The sequence below is a fragment of the Anopheles maculipalpis genome, chromosome 2RL, assembly GCF_943734695.1.
Source record: "Anopheles maculipalpis chromosome 2RL, idAnoMacuDA_375_x, whole genome shotgun sequence".
NCBI classification, from domain to species: Eukaryota; Metazoa; Arthropoda; class Insecta; order Diptera; family Culicidae; genus Anopheles; species Anopheles maculipalpis.
The window spans coordinates 38,337,188-38,353,756 of record NC_064871.1 but is presented as its reverse complement, the minus strand read 5'-3'; the positions used below and the strand labels follow the sequence as shown (position 1 = coordinate 38,353,756).

At 42.6% G+C, this 16,569-nt stretch overlaps 2 protein-coding genes across 2 annotated transcripts in view; both read right to left on the bottom strand.

Annotated features, from left to right (window-relative positions):
• The window catches only part of LOC126557770 (transmembrane protein 104 homolog), a 333,753-nt gene extending 330,821 nt beyond the window's left edge, over positions 1-2,932 (bottom strand). Inside the window, exon 1 of the mRNA XM_050213650.1 lies at positions 2,922-2,932. The gene's annotated coding sequence lies outside the window, so the exon portion shown is untranslated. The remainder of the gene's footprint in view (positions 1-2,921) is intronic.
• Positions 1-16,569, bottom strand: part of LOC126557843 (fizzy-related protein homolog) — a 444,135-nt gene that overhangs the window by 298,065 nt on the left and 129,501 nt on the right. The window lies entirely within an intron of this gene.

Sequence of the window (16,569 nt, the reverse complement as noted above, 5' to 3'; positions counted from 1 at the left end):
TCCGTCGACCCGCACGTTACGTCATCCAAGTTTGTTGTCCAAACTACCTGCTCTCCTCGCACCGCCGATTCCGTTTGTTTGACGAACGAGGAAACTACACAAAGAGGATTGCATGCCCGGTTCGCTCGAGACCGTCCATCCGGGAAAATCCCATCCATACACAAAACTTTGGACAAAACCAAATCCGGCTGTACGGATTAGGCATAGTTTTCGGTTAGTGGTGGTAGGCAGACACTCCCATCAACGAATCTTTTTCAACGTCCCTTCTTTTTTTTCGGAAGGGAACACAAATCGGCGCATTACGCTCCTAACCCGCAACAATCAAACCACGGACATTGTCCGGTTTCGGCAGAGATCCTTGTTGATTTGAAACTGTATCCTCATTGACAGACACTTGAGCACGATGATTAGTGCGAACCCTCTGGAAAATCCCTTTTTCGTCACTGACATGGGTCAACGTTGCCTAGGGTGTTTGATGCCTACGGAGCATCATGATACTGATGTCCTTGATCCGTTTTGTAGAATATCTTAACCCTTCGACTGTGTTATTGCGCTGTGCTGCCCTAAATCTATGCAACCTTTCGAACCCAAACTCCACATTTTTCTTCCGCTTTTGGGAAACTCTTTAAATCGGGTCGAATACCGGGTGCATGAATTGGTTGTTGATTGATTGAGACACTTTAGTTTCATCAAAGGGTTCCTTTTTTTTGGCAACCATTTTACGATCGATAACATTATCTACAATTTTGTTTTATGTTGGGGTTGCACAAAATGAATGAATGTTATAAAGCGCCATTTTTTTTAATTGTTCTTGGGTTTACAGAGAACTGCGAAGCAAATAAAAAATGCAAGGATAATTTCAAATTTGAAAAAAAAATGGTCGGCTTGCCCTTCCTATTCCCTATCCGTCGGTCTGTAAGACAAGGTTACAAGGTATAAATGCGTCTTTTTGTCCTGTACCTCCACCCCGTTATCACGAGACTCAAAAGCATCTGCAACGGTCCGAATGACCTGGTCAATGCGTATGTTTATGTTTATTGTATTTAATTTAACGAACCACGTCCCGTTGATGCGGAACTTCAAATCAAATAAACAATACAGGAATTCCAACGCGGACGAAACACATTAACATGGAGTAGGTCGCACAACACGGATACAGTTTGAAAATGTAGTTCGCGAACGGGTACAGCATTCCACTAACGTCGAGCATTGATCTGGCGCGGAGCGATCTCACCAGGACGTATAGATTAAGGCCAGGTAGTAGCCCCGGCGAGTCAATCCGGTTGTCCAGGAATCCCGCAGTTTCGCTGGTTTTGCGACGCGAGGTCTAACGGCGCACATCGTCTAGCGTAGAAAACTTTCACACACCACAAGCACAGGACGGACCGGGCCAGTTCAATGACACATAACGACACAAAAATTCAGACACTTGATGTGGTTGCAACGGGTAAGAACTCGAAATCTGAACCAAAACCTGATCCTGCGCAAAATTTTGTTCATTGCGTCGATTTATGGCACCCGCACGATGGACATTTCTAAAATTACAGCGAACACCGGCTCTTTTCTTTGGCAAGGTTATAAACTGTAATATGATTGCTAACTCAACAAACGACACTCCCTCGCAGCCACGGTAGACTAATCCTTTACATTACAGCCATCATAGCGACTGCACTGTTATGTACGCATCACAAAAGGACAGCTTAAGCTTCAGTTGGGGTGGCCCAGTTTTGATGCGACAATGGCGTCGATCGTCAAACGACAGGGCCGAGCTTCTAAACCCATCCGGACCGTTCCCTTGTAGTGAAGACATTCAACTACATGCTATTAGCAAGTCAAGTAAGTCATTCGATGACTTGCGTGACCTAAAAGGTTGTTAAGCAAAAGAAGAACGAGAAGAAGAACAGTTGTGTTACATATTTGCCGCATTAAAATACAATCCAATAGATCACATTTAAAGGTTTAATAAGAGAAACGGACAAAGCATCATAAATATCAACATTAGCATTCGTATCTGAGCATGCATGAAATAAGGTAAAGCACAAGGAAAAAATGCCTTGAAGTTCTTCTACATTATCAGTCCAGGAAGGGCTGAAAGCTCGGCGATGAACCGTAAAACTTTAAAATAAATTGAAAAAACAATTACACTTGTAATTTAATTGTCAAAAGGATAGATAGTACTTTGGAAACTCACGTCGCATCTACAATAACTTGATGGAAGAAAAACAATGTGATAAATAACTGCTCCATCACACTTCCTGTAGAGGTCTATTGGGTCGTCTACAGTTTTGGTTGGATGAGATAATGTGAACTGAAAAAGCTAGAATACGACGGTAAGTAACACAAATTAACACATACAACGCGAAAACAAAAATCTTTAATTCATAAGCCATTTACATTTTGTCCTGATTTGTACGCAAACCCACAACATCATTATCATTCTTCATTTGTTGGGCATTCCATTAGCTACTACAATTTTGTATTTTCTTTTCGTTTATTTGTGCGCTCCAGTCTATCAAATTGTTATAATGTGTTTCATCCCATCCATACGCTCGAAAGAGTTCAAGGACTGCACCCAGAAAATTTTGAAATATTGATTATAATAAAAATAAATAAAAATAAATCAAGAAACCCAAACAGTAAAACTTGGGTTACAAACAAGCTTATGTTGCTGCAAATAATATATCCTAATATAATAACTCCTTAGTTGATCATTTTAACTGAGTTATTTTGACCGTTAAACGAATTACAAATAATTGTGTCTGTTCTTATGAATGTTTTTCATGAATTTAGCATTACTACCACAGTTACATCATTTGTTAACATTCTCCATAGAAATGATTTTTTTTTTGCATTTTTTTCTCTTTTTATTACAAAAACGCAAATCAAACAAGCTGAGAGTCTGTGAGCGAAAATGTTTGAACCTTTCTCCTACCGGAAGCACTAATGCAGACAAAGCCCGTAGCTGTGATTTATGGCAAATCAAGCAGAGTTGTAAAAATCTCCCTTTTTTTCCTGAATGTTTTCCGAATCATGCTACTGGCTTCATTAGCTTAGCCGCACGCCACCACACAAAACTTGAATGATGACACAGCGCAAAACATTGTTCCTTGGTAAAGCGGCAAACAATCTGTATCGTCACCAATTGACTCGTCGAGTGCGTACTCGAAGTAAAGCTTTACCGTCTCCCATCTCTAGTGCATTTTGATTCTCTCCCTGCTACCAAATGAGATGGCAAAAATGGGATTGGTTGTCCAAAAAAACTCTGTGAAGACCATAGAAAAAGGTTTGTAAAACGGGATTAAATTGAATCATCAAATACTAATGGAATGGATTGATAATTTGGTTGTTCATCATTTACTATAATATATTATTATAAAATGTACTAGTATGCAAAATTATTATCTTTTTTTTTGCTAACATTATCGAATGATTCATTAAACTATTCAAAAGAATTTGTTTTTTAATCTCTTCACTTTGCCACTAGCACTCTTCACAACAAACGTTAACTAAACCTGAACCATTGCCGAAAGCTAAATCACAAATTAAAAATGCTCTAGCAAAGACAAGTAGCCGCACTACTCGTAACGCGACGGCTTTCTAAAGCCTTTGAAATGCTAATGTTCATTAGCAATTCGAACAATTTTACCAGACCCCTCGAGGAACTCACTCTGTATACGAAAGCTTCTTTAAACATTCACTACCGGTCGTGGCCAGGGAAAAAACAGTAACTCTACTCCGATGACCATACAACAGCACGCGATCTGCACGTCGGTTCATCGGCTTTCCGTTCTGCCAACAGCGAGAAAAGCACACAACTGCCAAACCGCACCGGCAGAATGCGTACGTTTTGATGTCTTGTCTTCGACCCGTTCGTTGACTCAAGCGTTTTATCTCTACACACACGCACACACATACACACACACACCTACAGGGCAGTATGCCAATAGTGCTTCCAAATCCGACCCTTTCAATTCGGCGATGATTTAAAAGGAGCTTTTCCGGTCGGATGAAGACAAGCCTAAAAGCTAAAAGACTAGACCTCGTCCAGTTCACGTTCTGCCTGCCTCAAAGCAGACCCGTGCAGCTCCGATCATCATCGATTGCGTCAACGTCTCTGCGGTCAATACCGGACGCCATTACGGTAGAAATGGAACGGATTCAACATTCGGAAAACCACGAACTCAAACTCAAACGAATTGTGAATCGGCCAACCATTCGCAAGGAATGTTTTTCCGAAACCGGTTCTAACACACTAATGTTTCCTTCCGGTCATCGACCAGAAAGAGTTGAGTGTGTGTATGTTTGTGCGTGAGCATGCATAACACACATGAAAAATATATGTCATCGGCGACTGTTTTTTGGTGCACAAAACGAGAAAAGCACCCCATACTCAGTCGCACAACGTAGGCAAGCATATCACCACCGTCTCCGGGGTGAATAAATAACGCATTCGCATAAGTACAACTTACGCTTTCTGAGCGTCCATTAGAGCGGGTACTGCTTGTCCCCGTTTGTCTTTCAGTTGCTGAGCACGGTTTAAAGGAGCGAGTAAGCCTCAGAAATTAGTTCTCCGCTGTAATCCCGTTGAAAGGCATTAACGACAAACGGACGCCAATCGATGGGAATGGTTCGGAAATGGGAGCAGCCTGAGCCGCTTGCCGGATTATTTTAACACACTTTAAACGAGTGGGCTGAAAGCTTGGGTACATTCGAATTCAGCTACCATGCTATCCCGGCGTGCTACGTTTTACAAGAGCTTTTGACAATTTGATTAGCTTTAGTAATCGTGTAGAGGACGACGGCTGCAACGTTCGCTTTATAATGTAATGCCTGCTAAGTAGTGTGCTTTACTCTTTCTGCCTTTGCAAACGCTTGTCCACACTCTAAAACTCAGTATACATTCACATGTCCTGGTTTGAATAGTGCCATGCAGTACTGGTTTTTAAGACAATTATACCACTTAAAAAGCAATACGGTTAGGCCGTCCCGGTTAAAAAAAAAACTATTTATATAACGTGTGGAATACATATGAAAGAGTTCAACTTTAGATTTTTGTCGCATTTTTTGTTCATGTCCTGCAATGAGTAGTTGCAAAACGTTTCATTTAGATGCACAGGGTAAGTTAAGTAAATTTTCTTCTTTGATGACTAGAGCATATGTCGTGTAATGAGTTTATTCCTTTCCATGTTTCAGAAGATTTATGAAATACATAAAAGAAACTCCGTTTCATTAAACTTATGAACAATCCTTTTCTCAACCTAACCTCTAAAATATCAATAAAATATGAAAATATTTTAGACTGAATACTCTCTATGATCTTGAAGCTAAGTTGTACGATAACCGTTCAGTTCATTCCCATTGTAATGCCCAAGAAGTAAAAGACGAAACATACCCTTTCGATAAGAACCATTTTCACCAACCAACACCAACACCAACCATTTTCACCAACATTATTTAGTTTAAGCTGATCGCGGAAAATTAGCCTCCACGTTGTTGGATCACTTTACACAGCAAAGATTGTACAAACTCGGAATAAATTTCTGCACTGGCAACTTTCAAAGCGACACAAAAGTTTCTCAGGTCCCTGCAATCCTTCTCCACGCGCTAAACGAACAGCAAAGTCAAATTTAACTTCACCTGCTTGCAGGCTCTTTATCACGTCGCCAACCGCTCCCGCATTCTAGTGCTTTCAAAAATGCACCCAACCGGCCACCAAATTCTCGGACGATGATGCATTTATGATGCATAAATTATCAACCATCCGCCAACGATCCTCCCAACCTAACGGCACGCGGATGACACAAACCAAGTGCTGTTCTATTATTTTATTGCCACCGTCCTTACCCTTCGGCAAATGGTTGTACGAAAAAAAGGACACAATTCCACTTCCCACCTACACCCGCTGGCATTATCTGTTGAAAAATTGCAAGGACTTTGGTGTAACTTTCCCTTACGCCAAGTGCACCGCTGTTGAGCCATTTTGCGCGTCCGCCTGCGTACCAAGCCCCAGCTCGCAATTCAAACGACCGGAAAATGGTGCGTCCGGCGCAACATTACCCCAAGTTCACACTTGGAACTCACGGAGCAACATAATTAATTTCTGTCATAATATTTTCAACAAAAGATAAACACACTAAATTGTCGTGGCAAGCGTACTCGGTCAACATAAACTTGCTCCTCTGCTGTCCTTTGGTATGAGTACGAGAATGCGCACTAACCGCTTGCAGGTCGAGAGGTGATCGCCATTACTTTAACAGTCCATAGTCCTCTAAAACAAATTTGCATCCTTCTTGAAGACTTTTTTGTTTTTGTTCAATTGGTTTCGGCAATAATCGACGTGATTTATTCCACTTTATCAGTGTACCTTTAGATTATGAAATATTCTAATTGATGCTTTAATCATAAGTCTAACCTTTACCGTACACAACATTTCTAACTTATTGTTTGATCTCGAAGGAAAAGTGGAAAAAATGGATTGCCACTTTTCGTTTTGCACGAGCCAAATTTACTTCCCTAAGCTCCAAACATTGAACAATAGCTTAGTTTATTAGCGTCGAGCAAAAGCTTTTAAGCTAAAAGCCTCACAAACTACGAGCTAGACCAATTTCCATGACGTTATTTTACTTTTTTCCCCCCTAGCAGCACAGTTTTTCACCCGATGTTTCATTCACTCAGTCGGTGCTGGTGCGTAACCGTCCTTTTATTAATGGGATTCATTCTTTATAGGGTCCCAAAAAAAAAGGCGTCCAGTTCCACGTGAAATGATACACAACGTTGCTCGGAGCCGTATTTTGTTTGTGGTTAATTGGAACAATTGATTTTTAATGGGATTTTAAGCGATTTTACATTGTACATATATTTTATCTTTCCCATCATTCCTGTCGAACTTTTCGGTGAATTAATATTTAACAAAAGATTACCATTTCTGGTTAAAGCATTCATCGATTTATCGATAAGTTTTTGAAGAAAACCGGTAGCAAAAAGATAAACAGTTTCCCGGGATGCAACAAGAATTACTTTGTTTGCTAAATTCTGGCACACACGTTCAGTAATAAACTACCAAAATCACGAAAAACTACACGCTACCGCATTGCTGCAGGATTAATTGATTTGGAGGATATATTTTACAAGTGAACGCTTCGCCATTAGTTGAAGCAGATTTCACACTACAATTAAGAGTGCTTAATCGAATTATTCGTATCGATCAATCGCGCACTTACCACGCACTGACATATTCAATTCCTATTATCATGCATGCGTTTTTCGTGCTTGAAAATAATAGCACGGTTCTGCTGCATTTGAAGCTAATTAAGAAAAAAACTCAATACACACACTTAATAGATTCATTTATGGTGTAGCTTACCGCAGGAATAATTGAAACGATTGCGCAATTATTTACGGAGCACAGTTCTGTTAGGCATATTGAGCCAAATATATGAAATATAAAATCAAACAAGCCGAAAAATTTACGCGTAAAATTACATCCTTTGCAGCAATCAAGCAGTGTAGCACATCTGCTAAACATCTCGCTAGAGTACATCAAGCGTTATGTAGCATTATACGGTGAGCAGAAATTCATCAATTTCAAAAGTAACCTGCACTGGCCAAGAACGCAAGAAATGTACATTCAGCTATTTTGACCAAGCGCACGCCTAAACATGAACATTAAAGCACTGATCAGCGATTCAGCTGATCAGTTTATTTATAGAGGCTTTGAGTCTTCTAGACAACATTCGCCTCTCTACTGTATAAAAAAAGGATGGTTTAATCTAAAACAAAACTATGGCATATGTGGCTTAAATATTATGGAAAACTATTGCCTATAAAACTATGGAAACTATTATAGCATATGGTATCGGATAAGTTTGAAATATTGCTTACATTTCTTTGTATAAATTACTGATGCGTAAAAATCTAATGAGGCGGTTCTGCTGGAGTTTGTCGGGTGATAGGATTGACGTTAAATCAGTTTCTAGTTGACAGGTGGCTCGGTTTGTCGTGTATCCATGGCAATCGGTGAGGATGTGGCGGACGGTGATATCAACACCACAGAAGGTGCAGAGTGGAGGACTGGATTTTTCTAGGAGATAGGAGTGCGTGAGGCGGGTATGACCTATACGGGAAAAGACTCGTTGGATGTGGCTGGATTCGGTATCTTCCCATGAAGAGGTGTTGTGCTTGATAGGACGGAGTTTGTTGCTGAGGTCTACGTTGTGCCATGTGGAGTTCCAGTGTTGGGAGATGATGGTGTTGGTGAAGCGGATGGCATCACAGCATGAAAGGGTGTTGTATGGTTCGTCAGGACGGAGCCGACCGTCGTTGGCAAGTTGGTCGGCTTTCTCGTTTCCGTTGATTCCGGTATGACCCGGAATTCAACAGAAAACGATTGTCGGGGATCCAGGTATGGAGTCTATGAGCTGGATGTGGGGGTCTTTGGAGGTGCCGTGTTCCAGGGCAGCCAGAACACTGACAATGTCGCTGAACATGACGTTCGGTCGGTCAGTCTGTAGTCTTTCGTCGGCGGCTAGTTGAATTGCTATCGCTTCGGCGGAAAAGATGGAAATGTGATTAGGAAGTTTGATGGCGCAGTTGTCTATGGTGGAGTGAATCCCACAGCCGGCTGATTCCAGATAAACGGAGCCGTCTGTAAAGATATGATGAAAATGTTTGTATTTAGTCTGAATTAAGTGTGTAAAGGTACTATTGGCGATGGCGATTTTCCGGTTCCCCGAAGAGAGCTTTTAAGTTCCCAGTCTATGGCAGGTGTACGGATATACCAGGGACGAATTCCCCGGCGGGTGGATTGGATGATCGGTGGTAGTTGTTGGTTGGTGAGTGTCTGTAGTTCTACTTTTGCTCTGGTGATGAGTGCAGTTAAGTCGAGTCCTTTTTCAAGGATCCGAGCTGCAGCTTCCACTAGTCGGTCGGTGATGACATGTTCCATAGGGAGGAGGCCGCTTTCGCAGAGGAGGGAGTTGATTGGTCTTGTGACAAATGCACCAGTGACATAGCGGATGGCTGTGTGGTAAATAGGTGCTACTCTCTTCTCGAAGGTTGCTCGTTCGCGTGAAACAATCTCGATGCCGTAGAGTAGTTTGGGTAGGAGCCAGGCGTTGACGATGCGGTTTTGTGTTATACGGGAGGCCCGATCTTTGCCGGTTCCGAGCATCCGGAACAGTTTCAGCTGGTTGTTTGCTTCCTTCTTAGTCCTGTTAGAGTGAGGAATAAAGGAAAGGCGATAGCGCAATGCAATGCAATGAAATATGATATCAATTCAAAACGACCAGTGCGCGAGTCCAGATAGCGGTCAGCAACACAAAACTAGTAACTTCAGGCATATCGAACCATAGCAAGCAGATAGATCAAACGTCAAATGATATCCGGCACATTTTAGGCAGACTCAGCAATCGATCACACCGCTCCGATCGATCAGTTCAATTATATCGACACTTGCAAGTGTAATAATTGATCGTACCGCGACACATTTTGTGCGTACGTAAATATTTTTGTACAAAATGCAATAACAAAAAGAAAAACCACTAAGAAACAATTTTTGGTTACAAAAAACGAACAAAAACTGTTGTAAGAATTGGGTATAAATAAAGCAGGCTAGAGAGACCAGTCTAGAGAGAAGGTACAACAAGCTAAACCTTGAGTTTAATTCTTTTTGGATGTTTGCGTACCTCCCAACCCAAGGTAAGGCCTCAAGCCTCCATCATGCCTGTAAGGGATATTCCTTCTGAACATCCAAAGTCGCCTGGTCGACTTGGCCGATGAGCATCGAGAGTCCCCCTACCAAAGGTAAGGCCTCGATGTCTCCAACGTTCCATTAAGGAAGATTCTCATCTAGAATCTTTAAATTACTTGGACAGTCAAAGAAAAGATGGCATTTGGATCACTCCGCTAGGAATCATGTTGTTCTGTTTTCGTTGCGATTATCAATCCGAAATTCTTCGTCCCCACTACATGGCGACCGTGCATGCAATTTTTACGTACGACTACTGGAAAAACTGACCCTTTATGTCTAAAAGACAGTAAGACCCAATTTATAATACTGCTTTGTTGTCTGGAGTCCGAGTTGTAGTTTATCGATTGATCGCATTGAAAAGGTTCAGCGATCGTTTGCTCGGTATACTATCGGTAAATCGCTGGGTTCTTGTGAAAATTTACCAGATTATGAGCAAAGATGTCAGCGGTTAGGACTCAACAGCTTAGCTAAGCGCCGTAGTGTCTCGCAAATTATGTTTGTTGCCTCCTTAATGTCGAACGCTGTCGACGCTCCGAACTTAGTCTCATGCTTGTGTTTTTATTTACCTACTCGTGCTTTGCTTCCTCGCCCACCATTGTTTGTCCCTACTAGGCGTAAGGGCAGTTGGTTTCAATGATCCATTATTGTGTGCTGTACGTTTGTTTAATTCATTCCATCACCTGTTTGACCACCACCTCTCAATTTCCTCGTTTCTATCCGTTGTTCGAGATAATATGTAAGATTACGCTGGATTTGTTTTTCTTTTCTTCTTCTGTTTTTTTTCTCCACTTCCATGTGTTTACAACTATGTTAAGGTCAAGTTTAAGGCATACTGTGTCGTTTAGTGTAAATCAGACAACATGAAACTGAATAAATCATGAAATTATAATATGTCTCTTCCATACATGGAGACACTTGTCCTGTGACCTGAGAAACACTGTACCCTTCCAATCCTTATTCGTTTTTCACCATTCCTTTGTTGTTATCTGTTGTCTTGTCTATGTCTTAAGTGTTTTTTGTAGTGCAACGGGTGAATTGATGTCGGGGTTCCCAACGCCCTGTCAATTAGGAGGCCCCAATAAGAACAGGAGAGAAAAAAAGTATCAGAAAAGAGCAGGACGAGCCTGCCCTGGGATCAGTTAGGGAACGATCGATCAGTCGAAAATCAATCACGAGCGGACAAAGATCAGAAAAACGAATATAAGCGAGCACAATCAGCGGACTATTTTTTTGGTTATTTCTAAGAGCTTACCAATAAAATGTTTGGCGGGTTCAGTTGCGAGAGTAGTAAAGTAACTCTTGCTGCTGCGAGACAAAGCTTGCCGATCATTCTTTGAATAGACGCGGACCGGATCCAGCTTAGAATTTCATTGCAGGACTGCACTGGAGACTATTGTACGAAGACAAATAAATGTTTGTGCTGTTTTTAGCAATATTTTTGTTTTGTTGCACTGCAGACTGTAGCATAATGGCTAAAAAATCAAATGGTCACAACACTAAAATAGCCGGAATACGGACGCAACCAACCACCATCGAAGCCATAGACACAGCAAAGGTAACTAAAACAATCACCTAAGCACTTACAAATCAGCTACAACCGGGAATGCCACATGTCTCTTCCATGTGTTTAATTTAAAAACAATAAGTCGTGCATCCAAAATAGAAAGCACAAAAATCCTGCAGCAAATAGCTTCAAAGTACAAAAACACAAATTTCTTCTTCGTGCTGTTTCGTTCCGTTCTGTTATAATTTACACTTTTCCCCTTTTTATATCTATTTATGTTCATTCCAAGTTTTAATCATGTTGGTAGAAACTCAATTGTTTAGTAAAACGCCACCACCATAGCTCAACTTTCCTACCGCAAAGTCTGACACAGTCCTGCTCCGAAACCTTTTGCACGAACGTCACCAGCACTCTGCAGGTGCTTTCGCATATCCCAATTGCTTCTGTTGATCTTACGCTCTTGATGCGCTCATTCACTGTGGTGTACCGTAGTGGTAAAGTTTCCATCTGTGTCGATTGTGCGGTTCTGCTCATCTCCTGTGTCCGGAATGGAAGGAAAGTCCTCTGCTCTCGTAATTTTCTTTTGCACAATGTTAAGTTAACGAAACGCTTTATACCTCACTATACCTGCTGCTAGGGAGAAAAAGACAACAAGCTAAGAAGAAAAAAATACACGGAAACATGAGCAGTTGACATAAAAAATGAGAACATTGGCAACCATAAAAAAATCTAAAAGCTCCTCCAACTGAACGGGTTCGGCACTGCGTCACTGTCAAAAACTTTTCATCAAAACTTTCCCCAACAACGGTACAGTCATTCATCAAACTTGCTTCCTCTTGCAAAGGTGGTTCAATTTCCTTTTTCTCTTCCCCCCACGGCCAAGAATCCCATCCAGAGCATACGTGCGTTTACCTTACCGTACGCGTTTCGTCCGTGGTCGTCCTACATTTCACACGAAGCTACATTTCACGGAGTCAGGATCTTTTCTCTTGTGGAGCGAAAAATCTTGTTGGAAAAGTAATTTATGTTGCTGCACTAGTTTGGGCTTCCCCCTCGCTCGGTTGGTACACACATCCAGGGTCATTCTACAGCCAGGCAGCTTCTTTCTTTTTTTTAAACCGGCAGAAGCACATCAAACAGAAGCACCAGCATCTTTGACGCATGGCGGCTAAGATGCCACCCGAAAAGAATCACGAATTACGTGCATTGCGAAACATTTTGCTTTGCTCGTTGGTGCGGGTGTACTGATGTACATTCTTATCACTCGGTCGTCTGCCGTGAGTGACGATACCTGAGCGCAGTAGTGGAGCAGTAGAGAAAAATGCTGTCGCTGTACGAAACATGCACAACTATTCAACTGTTCGCTATTTACGCTTCCTTTCATTCGGCGTGAATGTGTTAAACTTTTGCCCATTTGTGTACTTTGCTCAACTTGCTTTAACTCCCGGGACACATTCACGCATTGTAAGGTACCCTTTATGTGACTTTGCTGTACCAGGCAAAACAAGCATTACTTTTTTGTTCGGTTTTACTAATCTGCTATACATCCTCAAAGAAGGTAAGTAAAACACGTATACTATTGTCTCTAGTTGCGTGCATTTGACAACATCTCTTTGTAAGCAAACGTAATTAATTTGAACAAATATGCAAGCAAGGCGAAACGTATCGAACATTCGCATACAAAACGTTCTACAAATTGGCATTGGCAAATACCAAATGAATCAATTGTAATCTAATCATTATCATAAATTTAGTGACATGTTAAGGGGGATGGTACCCTCTAGCTTTACGATTTGTTACCCAAGGGGGAGGGATGTCCACTTTATGTTACGTAACAGAAAGTAATATGCAACTAAAATTCAGTTCTCGCTTGTTTTCATCATCATCGTTATCATGTGGGCACCGAGCACACCCGAGATATGGTGCCCTTTCACGGCTCGGAGAAGGAAATGTCTCCCAGCAAAGATGAAAGGAGTATACTAATTTTAAGTTTATTGTAAGCAATACGGCCTGGATGTCCTTTATGTATGAATAAAAAAAAATCACGTTGGCCTGCTCTTTCAAAGTGCGTCGTTGTGACATGGCCCGGTCAACAATAGATCTCCAGAAAACTCGATCCCTTGCTGCAGCTTCCCATCGTTGTACGCACCCGATCTCCAACAGGGATCTCCCTTCACCTGATCCAGCCAACGAACTCGCTGTGCTCCCCGACGCCTCATGCCGAACTGGGGGTCGCTGACGAATACCTTCTTGGCGTTGCATGAGTCCGGCAACCTCATAACATGCCCCAGCCATCGTATCCTGCCAGTCTTTGCCACCACACTCCATGCTCGAACACACCGCCAAGGATGGTCCGAAGGATGCGACGCTCCAACACGCCAAGAGCGTTTGCATCCTCCGCTCGGATGGTCCAAGACTCGTTGCCATATAGGACTATCGGGCGAATCAGTGTGCTGTATATCTCACATTTCGTGCGGTCTCGAAGTATTCTGGATCTCAGCAGACGGTGAAAACCGTAGCAGGCACGATTCTCCTGAACAATGCGTCTCCGGATTTCACTGCTGACATCGTTATCTGAAGTTACGACAGTCCCAAGATAGCAGAACTCCTTAACCACCTCGAGGTTGTCGCCGTCGACTACCACGCTGCTTCCCATATGGTCCCCCCCCCCCCTCCCCACGCTGCTTCCCTCGGGCGCTATCACGATCAGAGCCTCCGGCAGGTATTTCCAGCTTTGCAGGAAAGTGGTGCCGCTGCATTATGTTCCATAGCTCATTTCGATCTATGGTATCATAGGCCGCCTTGAAGACGATAAACAGGTGGTGCGTAGGGATCTGGCGCTCTCAGCACTTCTGGAGGATCTGCCGAAGAGTAAAGATTTGGTCGGTTTTGGATTTGCCTCCAACAAACCTTGCTAGGTAGCTGTCGACGAAATCTGTAGCAAGGGGTTCAAGTCTGCAGAACAAGATCTGCGACAGGGTCTTAAAGGCGGCATTAAGGACTGAAATGGCACAATAGTTCGAGCATTCCAGTCTGTCGCCCTTTTTGTAGACTGGGTCAATGACGCCCAGTTTAAACTCCTTCGGTAATTCTTCCTGTTCCCAGATTCTCTTGATCAGCTTGTGCATTTCGACGGTAAGCCTCTCCGGCCCCATCTTGAAGAGCTCGGCCGCCAGTCCATCACTACCAGCAGCCTAGTTGCTTTTAAGCTGCTTGATGGCGCTGGCAACCTCATCTAGAGATGGCGGAGGCACTTCGTCTTCTGCACTGTTGCTGTCACTGATGTTGTTGCTGCTGCTGTTGGCTTGTTCTGCTATTTGCATTTGCAACCTCTCCTGTCTCTGCTCCGTTCAGGTGTCCTTCAAAGTAGCACTTCCACCTTTCGATCACCTTCTGCTCGTATTTCAGAAAATTTCAACCTCCTGTAAAACGAGCGGGCCTCCTCCGCCTGAGAGAGCTGCTCCAGCAGATTATCATTTTACTCATCAAAGCAGCGCTTCTTGTCCTGGAAGAGCAGGGTCTGCTGTCTCCTCAGTCGTTTGTAGTTTTCCACGTTCTGATGGGTTTCATGATGAAGCACGAGTGCACTCTTCGTCGAACCATTTCTTTCGCTGTCTGCGTGGTAAGCGGCCAATTTTCAGTTCGGCTGTGGTTCGGCTGATGGCTCGTTCCACCATACGCCTGTGGTCTCCTAGGGGCATTGCGGGATTGTCGTCCGAGAGCGCTGCCGCATACCCCTCCGCAACATCAGTACGCCTCAGCCGATCCAGAATGGGCCTTGGGGTAGGCTCGCTCCGTTGGTTGTTGACCACGAATAGTTTCTGGCGCAGCTTTACCATTACCAGGAAATGGTCCGAGTCGACGTTTGCGCCTCTGTACGTTTTCACGTCGATAATATCTGAAAAGTGCCTTCCGTCTATTACAACGTGGTCGATTTGGGAATAGGTATGTAGTTGTGTTCTCCAGGTGCAGCTGAACCAGTGTGCGTGTTGGAAAAAGATGCTGCGACTGCTCATGTGCTTGGAAGATGCAAAATTGATAAGCCTGAGGCCGTTATCGTTTGTCAGCTGGTAGGCGCTGAAGCTTCCAATCGTTGGTTTATATGCCTCCTCTCGTCCGACCTGAGCATTAAGGTCTCCGATGACGATCTTCACTTCATGTTGTGGGCAGCGGTCATACTCCCTCTCCAGCTGCGTATAAAAACGGTCTTTATCGTCATCGGTGCTTCCAAGGTGCGGACTATGCACATTGATATAGCTCAGATTGAAGAATCTTCCGCGGATCCTCATCCTGCACATCCGTTCATTGATCGGCCACCATCCGATCACTCGCTTTTGCATCTCACCTCAAAAGTCGAAAAAAGTTGTGTATCTCAAATTCCACATTGTTTGAAATATTCCACTGCTTGTTCTACGGGCTGTTGAACCCTGCAATCCATTTTATGACCCTTGGTCCAATGTGTTATCGTCTTGTGTATGATATGTCTTTGTTGCAGTCAAAAATTTACAACTTCCTGCCGTATACAGACCGGCGCCGCTGTCACTTCCACCACTGAACCAACCACTTTCGTAATATTTGGGATAAAAAGTTAAATTTTTTTAACATTTTATTTAAAAAAAAAGTTTAAGTAGAATAATAAGGGAGAGGGGGTCAAAATATCCCGATTAAGGCGTTACGTTATTTATGGACTGCCCCTTTAAATTGTTTAATGGCATTGCATGGTTTAAAATATAAATGCATCCACTTTTTAAACGGTTCTTAAACACTAGATTTGCCTGATTAATTATCTAAAAGTATCATTTTCCCCATTCAAACCGTTTAAAAAACAAACGATTTTCCTATTCTCTTTACTTAAAATGCATTCCATTCTGGCATTGTTGCACCGATAGATGATTTTCAATTTTCACAGTTCCAGCTAGCTACTGGCTGGCAAAACAAACAATAAGCAAAAAGGGAACTTGAGTAATGAAACACATCAATAAATTGACTTTTATTTTATTAGTACCCACATTTTCTCTGCACATTCTGCTACTAACGAACACTGCTACTGCTGCATGTGCTGCCGATTCTTTCTCAAACTATGCTACCCATTGTCCCGGTTTGAAACTTAATCTTTCAGATCATCCCTCGTTCTGTTTAGAGAAGAAAAAAAAACAACCACACCCAAAGTGGACAAATAGCCCCCACCCAACCCTGAGATGGGTTGGTATCCCTTTCGGGTTCCACTACAGTCGCAATCAAATTAATGACATGCATTATTTATATTTTCTCGAATAACTGATACAACTCTTTTCCGTCCCCTTGAACTGGTAAGGTT